This window comes from Anabrus simplex, chromosome 3 (assembly GCF_040414725.1).
Source record: "Anabrus simplex isolate iqAnaSimp1 chromosome 3, ASM4041472v1, whole genome shotgun sequence".
In the NCBI taxonomy this organism is placed as follows: Eukaryota; Metazoa; Arthropoda; class Insecta; order Orthoptera; family Tettigoniidae; genus Anabrus; species Anabrus simplex.
The window spans coordinates 237596979-237609286 of NC_090267.1; positions in this window are offsets into that span (position 1 = coordinate 237596979).

Below are 12308 nucleotides of genomic sequence, written 5' to 3' on the forward strand. Positions count from 1 at the left end.
TATTTGTAAAGTGTGGTAATATGTTTTATTTGTAATGACCTATCCTGTACAGTGTAATATTTGTAACATATGTATTTGTAAATAGTAGAATTCAGTTCTATATTTACTGGAAGTATCCAGAAAGTTGTTGGATTAATTTTTGAACAGGGTGTGTTGCTTTTGTTGGTTAGGTATTCTAGAATGTATTTTCTAACTATTCTGGAAATGGAAGATTCGCGAACATGCGTATTCGAGAAACTTATTTAAAGTTCGCGACTGAGGTACCTAGGAGTTGTGGTTGGTGAACCTAGGTGGGGATATTATTTAATTTAATTTCCGGGTTGAACCGTGTTGTACTTGTACGCATATCACGTACAGTTTGCCAACGTTTCAAATACATTGCAGTATTCTTTGTCAAGGTGACTGAAATACCCCTACTCGATCCGAGGTAATCAGTCTCCCAGGCAGAAATTACACTACTAGAGTGGCCTTGATCTTGGCATTTTATATCCTAGCCTTTCTGGCTGACGTGAGCCCTGGCTGTCTCGCGAGACTTCTGAAAAGTATATGTCACAGCCAGGTAGTGGGGGGCTTGCCCCCGCTGTTATGTAATGGGGTTGCGGCCCGTGTGTTTATGTTGTGGTCTGTATGTCTTAAACTATGAATGATAGGCATCCAAGAATTACTGATTTTGTATCCTTCTTCTAAATTTATGTTGTGCGGATGTTTCTTGATTTCGATAGCCTCGCGGATTTTCCTTTCCAGATTCCAAGGGATAGCTGCTAGGATCTTGGTCTTGTCAAATGATATTCCATGCCTAGTTTCGTAGGAATGCTTGGCTACTGCTGAGATATCTGTGTTTTGGTTCTTGGTGTGACGGATATGTTCTTTTAGGCGGGTGGAGATCAGACGTTTTGTCTCACCTACATAACAAGCTCCGCAGCTACAGTCAATGTGATACACTCCAGGGGCCGGTAATTCTATTGTGACTTTTACTGGTGGTAGATAACGGGCTAGCTTACGGTGAGGTTTATAGATAGTTTTTATGTTGTATTTGTCCAGTATCTTGCCGATCCTGTCTGTAGTGTTTTTAATGTATGGCAGTATCGCTGTTTTCTGGCGGGTCAATTCTTCTTTCCCGTTGTTTTCCCCTGCGGCGGCCTTTTCTTTGTTCTCTTCTAATTTTTTAAGGACTCGTCGGATGTTATTGAGCGAGTAGCCATTTTTCCTAAGGGTTTCCGTGAGGTGTTCTTTTTCTTCCTCGAGGTGCTCTGCGTCAGATATCGCTATGGCCCTGTTCACTAGTGATGTTAGGACAGCCTGCTTTTGTGATGGGTGATGATGAGACGAGGCGTGTAGGTACCTGTCTGTGTGAGTGGGTTTCCTGTATACTGCGCGACTCAGCGTCCCATTGGGGTTACGTATTACTAGCACATCCAGGAACGGTAGTTTTCCGTCTACTTCTATTTCCATGGTGAACTGAATGTTTACATGTATGGAGTTGAGATGGTCGAGAAATAGCTGTAGGTTATTGCTCCCGTGAGGCCAGATTACAAAAGTGTCGTCCACAAAACGGAGAAAACATTTCGGTTTCAGGGCAGATGTAGCTAAGGCTTTCTGTTTGAAGTGTTCCATACACATGTTTGCTATTATTGGAGAGAGTGGCGACCCCATCGCGGCCCCTTCTGTCTGTTCGTAGAACTCCCCGTTGAAATAGAAATAAGTGGCACTAAGGCATTCTTTAGCTAGTGTTGACAGGTCTTCTGGAAGTTTATGGTCTAATAGCGGAAATACTTCTGTTAGCGGCACCTTGGTGAAAAGTGACGTGACGTCAAAGCTTACTAATAGGTCCGTACTTTCAATTGATTGGTCCTTAAGGAGCTGGATGAAATCGGGAGTCCTTCACGTAGGTTTCAGTGTTTCCTGTATGTAGCTGAAGTAGTCCAGCTAGGTAACGGGCGACATCGTGCGTGGGAGAGCCTATAGCGCTCACGATAGGTCGCAGAGGTATGCCTTCTTTGTGGATTTTAGGCAGGCAATACAATTTTGGAGGTATCGGGTCTGAGGATATCAGTTTCTTCTGTATTTCGGCTGGGATACTGGAATTTTTTACTAGTGTGTGGAGTTTGTTCTTAATGCGGTTGGTAGGGTTCCTAATTTTCCTGTATGTAGAATCGGTGAATAATTGTTCTATTTTCCGAGTGTAGTCTGTGCGTGTCATTATCACCGTAGCGTTGCCTTTATCTGCGGGTAGGATAATTGTTTCCGTATTTTGACGTAGTGTTTTTAAAGCATGAGTTTCTTCTTTAGTCAAATTGGATGGCGGCGGCTTTGCGGATCTCAGTAGACATGATATATCCTGTCTGATCTCCTCTGCAGATTCGGTAGGAAGGTGCCAGATTGCAATATCTACTTTGCTAGTTATTTCTTCTACCGGTATACTATTCGGAGCTACTGCGTAATTGAGTCCTTTTCTCAAGACCGAGCTGGAAAGGTTCACTGAGTGGCTTTTCTGTGAGGTTTACTATTACATTCTTTTTCAGTGGAGCAGGTGGTTTCGGTTTCTGTTTTTGTAAGAGGCGGTTGAATTTCTTGTTTTGCTTGGCAGTGGCTAGTTCCAGTGTACGCTGGGATTGTGTGTTGCTAATGCTGTCTAACGTGGTCCAGTCATTGAGCGACAAAGTGCTGGCAACTTGCAGGTGGAGATGAAATAATTTATTGTTGAGGTAGTCCAGAGTCTGTCTTGTGTCACTGATCCGTTCTCTGAGGAGTTTTATGCTGGTTTCGTGAAGAATACGGTCAGTCCGTCGGTTCTTGGTGTGAAATTTCAGTCTCACACATGCTGGTATAATGCTGTTGTCCCTGCAGCGTTTCAGAAAGGCGAGTCGAGCCAGGTAGTTACTCATTTTCTTTCGAAGGTTGTCGAACTGCCTAGTAGCTTTGAGAATATCCTCCCCGTAAAGGTTTCGTACCTTAGAAGTGAAGCTTCCACGGTGTGAAGAATTATTTAATTTAATTTTCGGGTTGAACCGTGTTGTACTTGTACGCATATCATGTACAGTTTGCCGACGTTTCGAATACAATGCAGTATTCTTTGGCAAGGCGACTGATATACCCCTACTCGATCCGAGGTAATCAGTCTCCCAGGCAGAAATTACACTACTAGAGTGGCCTTGATCTTCGCCTACCTGGCTGTGACATATACTTTCCAGAAGTCTCGCGAGACAGCCAGGGCTTACGTCAGCCAGAAAGGCTAGGATATAAAAGGCCAAGGACCCACAGGCCATAGTAGTGCTAGATGACTAACCACCAGTTCTAATGGTAAACACCAAAGCATGGCTTCTTGTCTTGTCGATCGTGACTGTACCTGGGATGATTTACTTAATTCTGATTGCTCCCAGTCTGACTCTGGTGTTCATTTCTTGCAATCTTGTAGGATTTCTGCCATACCTTCTTGTAAACTACCGTATTTATGCATAGAGGTAAATAATGAACCTGTCTGTGCGTTACTAGACTCGGGGAGTAGTGTCAGCTTGATGAGTGAGACCTGGTACGATTCTATGAAAACTGTTTGCAAGTTACCTACATTACAATCCGTCTCCTTAACCTGCCATACTGCTAATTCTAATTCGTTGAACATTGTAGGAGCACTAGAGGTCAAGATTAGAGTCCGTGATTTCACCTGGAAAATGCCAGTACTAGTTCCAAAGGATTTATCCTGCCAATTTATATTGGGTGCCAATTTTATTGTTAAAACAGGTATGATTTTGGACTTCCAGTTCAACAGATTCCATTTTAAATTTTGTACAAGAACCTTTGAGCTGTGTGATCGCTCCCCTATTCTGCCTTGTCACGTTAACGCTGTTCCTGAAGATTCTGATGAACACAAGGCTTTTGATTTTAATCACTTACCCGAAGAGCAGGCCAATCAACTTAGGAAGCTCTGCGATAAGTTCCCTGATGTCTTCACCGACAGGTTAGGTGTCACCAATGTCTTAGAATACAAAATTGAGGTTACAGATAACATACCTGTTCGCTCTAATCCGTACCGGTTGTCACCTCCCAAAATGAAAACCCTGAAGGCTCTCATTGATCAAATGCTCGCTGACGGAGTGATACGCCCGTCCAAGTCAGCCTATTCTCCAATGTTTCTGGTCCCTAAACCGCAAGGTGGTTATCGGCCTGTAGTTGACTATCGGATGTTGAACCGTAAGGTAGTCCTCCAGTCTGTCCCCCTTCCTGATTTGCACTCTTGTTTTTCTTGGTTCGCTAATGCAAAAATTTTCACCACCTTCGATTTAAATCAGGCCTATTACCAGATACCTCTTGCCGAAGAATCCAAGCATCTCACAGCATTTGCGACCGATTGGAACCTATATGAATTTGAGCGCGTCCCTTTTGGCTTGGCGACTGAAGCGGCTGTCCTTACACGGTTACTAGATTATGTCTTATCGGACATTAAGTTCAAGTTCGTTTATACTTACCTTGATGATTTCGTAATTTTTGGTGAAACCTTTGAGGAACACCTACTCCATCTCAACGAAATGCTTGAAAGACTGCGTAAAGCAGGCCTAACCCTCAAGGCATCCAAGGTTTCCTTCGCACAACCCCAGATGTCCTTCTTAGGACATATTGTGTTGGGGAGGAGTGTCTCAATCGATCAGTCTAGTACTGCCGCTATCCAGAATTTTCCCCCTCCAAAGGACGTCAAGGCTGTAGCCAGATTCATTGGCATGGTTAATTTTTTCGCAAATCCATTCCCAATTTTGCTGAACGTGCAGCCCCATTAAATGCCTTGAGAAGAAAGGATGCCAAATTTGTGTGGGGTGATGCCCAACGCAAAGCCTTCATGGACTTGAAATCTGCCTTATGTAACGCTTCTGTACTGGCTATGCCAGACTTTTCTAAACGCTTCATCCTTCAGACTGACGCCTCTTCCTCAGGCATAACCGGTGTTCTTCAGGAATTTCAAGAAGGGCGTCGTCCTATTTCTTATGCTTCTCTTGCCCTGAATCCTGCTGAGCGAAATTATTCCATTTATGAGTTGGAAGCCTTGGCTGTTGTCTTCTCTTTAGAACGCTTCAGAATGTACCTGGAACATCTTCCTTTCGATCGGGAAACTGTTAATCAGGCGTTGAGTTGGGTATTGGCCAAGCCGCGAAGGACCGGTCGTCTAGCACGTTGGGCAGTGCGCATCTCAGACTTCCAATTTGAAGCCCGCCACATTCGTGGCACGGAAAACGTTGTGGCTGATGGCCTCAGTAGGATGTTCTATCCAGGCAGCTCTGACCCTCAATCAGAGCCAGAAGACTCATCTCACGAACAAGTATCAGCTTTTGTCAATGTAGTTCTCACTGACTCTCCCTTCCTTTTCAATGATATAACCAAACATCAAGAGGACGATGCTGAGTTAAAAGCTATTATCGACAGGATTAAATCCGGTGAGCATGTTAAGCCCTACATTCTTAAGAATGGTGTCCTGTGTTGTCCTGCTCGCGATCGTAGAGGCCCCAAAATTCTACTCCCAACTAACTTGGTCCCGGCACTCTTCAAATATTTTCACGAATCCCCTGTGGGCGGTCATCTTGGCGTTTTCAAAACGAGAGAGAAGATTCGTAACCACTTCATTTGGAAATCCATGGATAGTGAGATCCGTACCCTTGTCAAGTCCTCTAAGATTTGTAACATCAGCAAACCCGCCCCAAATACTCGTCTAGGTCTCTTGTCTTCTGAGCAAGCTTCTCGCCCAATGGAAAGACTGTTCATAGACTATCGGGCCCTTCCCGAGATCTCGGAATGGTCATCGTTTCATACTTATGTGTGTTGACGCCTTTTCGCGTTTTACGTGGCTGTTCCCCACTCGGATGGCTAACGCCAACACCACATCTCGTGCTTGAAACAGATATTCGCCTCGTTTGGACCCTCTCAATTTTTGGTAAATGATAACGCAAGAGCCTTTACTTCTGCCCAGTTCCGGAATTTCTGTTTTGATCTATCCATTGCTCATGTAACCACTACCCCGTATTACCCGAAGCCAAATTATGCTGAGAGTGAATCATCACCTGCGATCTGCCCTCATTGCTTATCACTCCTCAGACCACTCCAAGTGGGATTCCTCACTAAATTGGTTGTCGTTTGCATTTAACACTGCTGTCCATGAAAGCCACAAGCAAACCCCTGCTTCGTTAATGTAGGCTTTTACCCCAAATTCTCCTCTATCTACTCTGTGGTCAATTAATGATCTTCTGCCCGACAATGCCAGTCCAGAAAAGATCCGAGCTAATTGGTACCGTGCACGAAAGAACTTGAAGGTTTATTACGCTAAGGTCCAGCGTAATTACAACCACGGGCGAAGACCACACGAGCTCTCTGTGGGTGACCAGGCGTTTATTAAAACGCACCCCGTCCGTAGTGCTGCGGACCATGTTATCAGTAAGTTGGCCCCCAGACTTCGAGGTCCCTGGACCATCTTAAAAGTTCCTTACCCCGGTGACATTATTGGTGAGTGATCCCGAAAGGAAAAGGATCAGCAGAGTCCACCTCTCCCAGATCAAGGTACCTTACGTCTGGTAGGGAATGGTAAATCCCATTGTTGGTGACCATGTAGATTTAGTTGCAAGCTATTTGTAAGAGTTTAGTTATAAGGTAATAATAAGTTTTGTTTTAAGTTAGTTATAAGTAATTTTGTAGGTAAATACCTTAGGGAACATCTTGTGTAATGAATTTAGTATTATAAGTTAGGTAGGTTTTGTTAGGGTCACTCCTTGGAATTTATTCCCCTTACTTTCAGGTTGAGGGTAAACTCCTATAGTTCCCTTTCACCACCACCATATCTTGTCAAATGAATTATAGATAGCAGTGCTTACCTCGGGGCTAGTGCCCTAAAATCCCTGGTGTGCGAGGGAGAGTCCTTACTGCGTACTCATTAAGCCACACATTGGGTGACTCTATGCAAGATCTTTGAGCCCAACAGCATACCTTTACCTCAAGTATTCCCCTGTCTGCTGCGGTTTGTTTATGTTACAGTGGCTGCAGTGACCAGCTTCTTCTGACGGCAACCTGAAGTGCCAAGTTGGGAGGCTCACTCTGTACCTTGGGCGCTACCATCCCGCACCACAGTCCCTGGGCAAACATCCTAATGGTGGCAGTCTGACTGGACGGTGTCTCACCCATCTGCTTATTTGGTGCAAGATACCACTGGACTACAAGTTACATAGCTACCTGGGTTGGACTGAAGTTGAATGGAGGCTGGCGGCAAACGGCCCTGTCGGCAGCCGTATCATCAGCGAGAACCTGTGGCCTAGCTGTGCTGTGACTGGTGTGAAAAAGTGGTGCAAAATACTTAGTCCATAACTCGCCTAAAAGGAGGCTTTGAACGCTGTTTAGCAACAAAGTGAGAAGTTCCTGGATGACTAACATTTGGCAGAAAGAATGTGTGTACATCCTTTGGTGGACAGTCTAGAAATTGTCAAAGCAATTATAAAAGGTCCAGAAGGTTTTTTGAAGTGTAGTGTGACTATCCATGTGCAATTTTATGTGATATTTATTGAATAGGTGGATCTATGACCACCTTCATTATTTTTGAAAATTATTGGTGAATCGTACAATCTTGGCTACTAAAACGACCTTGATGTAGCGACTGTTTGTTTTGTTGATTGTTAGAACGTCGACTTCAAGAAGTCATGATTGTTAGGGTCATATATCTTTATTATCTGTACTGTGTGAGAATGTTTTATCGCTTTCTCCTCAGTGAAATTATGTTACTGGTTGAGCGTGGCTCGACATTCGGTGGGAGGAAGATGTTACAGGTGAACAATGTGGTGGAAGTGGAAAATGTTTGTTGAAGACCTTATTTGTAAAGTATGGTAATATGTTTTATTTGTAATGACCTATCCTGTACAGTGCAATATTTGTAACATATGTATTTATAAATAGTAGAATTCAGTTCTATATTTACTGGAAGTATCCAGAAAGTTGTTGGATTAATTTTTGAACAGGGTGTGTTGCTTTTGTTGGTTAGGTATTCTAGAATGTATTTTCTAACTATTCTGGAAATGGAAGATTCGCGAACATGCGTATTCGAGAAACTTATTTAAAGTTCGCGACTGAGGTACCGAGGAGTTGTGGGTGGTGAACCTAGGTGGGGATAGGCGGACTCATGCATTCTGATTGGCTACTCCAAGGCCAGGGTTTACCCTTATATAGAGTGCGAGACAGCATTTCGTCGTCTTGTCTTGGACTAGTCTGTCTTAGGCTGTCTGAAGTTTTACGTCGTCAGCGACGCCTCGCTATCGGGATGGGCCACCTTCGGGTAAGCACTCTTGTATTCCGTTCCGGCTAAAATTTCCGTAATGTTCGGTTGCTATTTCGTATAGGAGTTTGCCCTAGCCAAACCTAGATTCGCCAAATTAATTATTTATGACGCCTTAGCCTTTCAGCTGGGCTTGCCTGTTTGTTTTTCGAGGCATTCCCATTTCTTGTTTCACTAAATATGTAGATTGTAGTTTAATATATTTACCTTGCGGTTTGCCTCTGGTAGTTCGGTGTCACTTGATGTATGCTAGAGTTTTGGAGAGTACGTTTACTTCATTGTAAATTTGCATTGTACAAGTGGATTTTTAATTAGATGTATAGTTGGTTTGAAATTTTGAATTTGTACGAAGGTATTATCAAATAATCTCTATGTTATGTGTACCACAGAGCATATAGTTCGTAAATTGCAAGTTGGCGGATTTTGTTCGGAATGTATTTGTACTGATATTTACGTATGTTGTTGTCGCGGAGATCCGCGTAGTTTCAGCTAATGTTTCGCTGAGTGTGTAGTGGTTTCTGATACTGTGTAGTTGCTCTTACCTCCCCCCCCCCCTTTATGTGTTTAGAGCTTTGTTTTGTGTAACCACTGTATTAGCGGTTACTGTGTTATCAATACATTTTGTAATTTGAACTTTGTTGTTTGAGCTACCTTAGTTATCCCTATTTCCCCTCTTTCCCCGCTTACCACATCATACCTTCTTTAATTTCTAATGTATGCATCGCTCTATTTTCCCTGTATGGTCTGGCACTGGAGCTTGGCAATACTTTATGTTTGCCACGTAACGACTTGCCTGGTGGCCTCTATTGCACACGTCTTTTGGCCTAGTGGCTTATTCTCTGGTTCAACGTACAGGCAGATTTATACTTTGCACTCGTACTATTTGTCGTCGTCAACAATCGACTGAGCTTGTACTGTTTAACACATCTAACCTGGATACACTCAATTTATCCCTCCTCCCCCCTTATTATCAAGAAGACATAACAAATCCAAAAGCTTTGGTTTACTAGTAGCTCCCTACCGAGTCATTGGAGGAACTTCGGCGGATCACTAGCAGGCATCGTTTATGGTTAGAACTAAGGTGGAATCGGATCGCCTTCGAACATCTAACTTTTGTTCTTGATTAATGAAAACATACTTGGCAAATGCTTTCGCTTCAGTCCATCTTGTGGACCCCAGGTACACTGCAGTTGATTTCTGTTGATGACCACCACACAGCCTGCACGGCACCTAGGGTGACATCAACTGTGCAGTGGGCCATCCGACCTCAAATTGTAATTTGCACGGTATATAGAGCCATATCTAGGGCAGAAATGAAGGAAGCCCCTCACCATGTGCCTGCCCCCTCCAGTAAGTCGCTGCGTCGGCAGGCATGGCCGCATTCTCTGGGTTCGAAAACTAGGTATCAAGGGCCCAAAAGGATGCAGCAGATCTTAGGATTTCTTACAGCACGACTTGGTAAACTGCAAGGCCCGCGCTAGTCACAGCAGTGCCTAGAAAGACTCATCCCCCGAATAAATGGACTGGCATGGACTCTTCCAGCCCATATCCTTGTATGTGCTATCTACAGTTCGTCAGGTTTTACATGTAGGCAACTTTTTTAATTCTGCGTCTGTGGTTTTTCCCTGACCTTTATAGTTAGGGATCAAAGCTTTTACTCTGTGGTGTTGTATACTCTGTTGATTACTCTGGACTGTGAGGTGTGTCCCAGTCTCAGTGTGTGTGTCAGTTTGATGTGTGTGGTATTTGGAAGCAGTCGTAGATGTTACGACATGTTGTAAGCTGGAATACTGAAGAGTGGACTTGTACAGATATATAGTATGGCTTGTGACGTTGAATAAACCAGTATTTTAACTAAACAGTGTGGTATTGTGGTTATGTTACTCCTCTAATAGCCCGATAGATAGTTCTCCTACACGGTTATGGGCCCAGGTCACGAGAGTGCTACTGAAATATCCAGTGTTCCAGAAGTTTCCAGAAGATCGACAGAGCTACAAGGTTTGTTTCTTGGTGTGCTTGCATAAATAGTGAAGATTAATAAGAGACAATTGCGATTAATGAAATGTATCACATTCAGCAGTTTTCGGGTGTAGATTTTGGGAACTGGTCGTTTAGAATGAAGAGTGTATTACGTCAAGCTCAAGTGTTAGAAGCTATCGAAGTTGCTGATTTAGCTACAAAAACAGAAAATTCCAGTATGGAAGCAAAAGCTCAGGCATTACACATTGCTGGTGTAAGTGATAGTCATCTTAATTTTCTGAACCAGCATAATTCAGCTTACGCAATGTTCAAGAGTTTAGAAGATAATTTTAAACGTAAAGGGGCAAGAAGTCGTTTAAATTTGAGGAGACTTTTTGAATAAAACTACATATGATGGTTGTAGTTCATTAGCAGAACATATTGTGAAATATGTATAGGAGTATTTCTAACAATTCTAACAATTGGCCGTTGGTTGTAGCAACATACACAACCATTAACCCGGCTCAAGGGATGTAGGGTCATCTTCCCTATCCTTCACTTGAGTAATTCTTGACTGGTGAATCCACGTTGCGAGGGTGGGTATTCTCCATATCAGTAGGCCGGTGTGAGGGAGAGCTAAGTTCAGGGAGAGACCCAGTCTCGTGGGGGTATAACGTGGAACCCATGCCCAGAGTTATGCGCGAAGACCTTAACAGCACCTTAGGCAGAGAAGGAGAGGTTCAGAATGGCGTAGATGGTGGATGAGGTAACCTGTCCTCTGGGGAAAATTAGGAGAGGAAACCACTGCCTTGTGGAAAAGAAGGATCTTCAAAGGCTAAGGGAGTAAACCCCAAAAGAAAATCCTCAGATGCGTTAGGCTTAGCAGGTTAGCAAATGAGTAAATTTGTACTTGCTTTTAACTACAATACAAGCATCAGATGGTATTTTAAAAATGGAAATGGTATTGACAAGTCTGACTACAGTTGCACAGTTTGATGATAATGCTGATGTTCGTGCAAGTATTATATCAGAGAACAAAACCAAATTTGGAACAACAAATATTTTAACAATGAATGGGAAGGAAAATGAATTGATTGACCTAATGGAGAGATGAAACTCAACATCCTGGGATTAATTGAATTAAAATGGAAAGGGAAAGGAATGAAGAAACTAAGAAAGGGGTACACCTTGTACTGGATGGGTAACAGTAAAGAGAAAGGAAATGGAGTGGGATTTGTAGTGAATCAGAATCTTGAAGCAATAGCTGAAGTTGCGTATGTAAATGAAAGAATTATTATAATGCACATACATGTAAACAAGGAACTACTGAAGATAATACAGGTGTATCTCCACAGACAGGATGTAGCGTGGAAGAAAAAGAAGAGTTCCTCCATGAACTGGAAACAGATATTGTTGGGGATGGGATCATGATAATCGGAGACCTGAATGCTCATGTGGGAATTGATAGAATGGGGTGTATGAGAATGTTCTGGGCCCATATGTGTATGGCGATAAAAATTAAGATGGAAACAAACTGTTGGCTTTTGTATCAGAGATAACCTGATAATAAAGAACACATTTTTATCAAGAGGAATAGCCATAAGATCAACCGGTATAGTTGGGTTGGACAGTATGGAACACTCATCGAATTTTATAATAACAGACCAAGAATGGGGAAGATACGTCATGAATACGAAGATAATCCCCAATGAAAGTATGGAAGGTTATCATAGATTATTCATTGTGGAATTAAAACAAGTAAAAATCCAAAACAATTGTACTGAAGAAGATACCAAAGATCAGGATTTGGGAATTGGGGGAGGAGAATAAAAGAATGTCATTCCAAGATTGTATAAAAGGGAAGTTGCCTAACACGGAAGTGCGAAGTGGAGAAGAAGAGTGGGACAATTTAAGATAGACATTTATAGAAGCAGCAATTGAGGTATGCGGGAAAATGAAAGCAAAGGTTAAGGGAAAGGAGACACGGTGGTGGACAGCAAAATAAAAGAAAGGAACAAGGTCAAGAAAGAAATGGATAAGGAAAAGCAAAAAACCTATC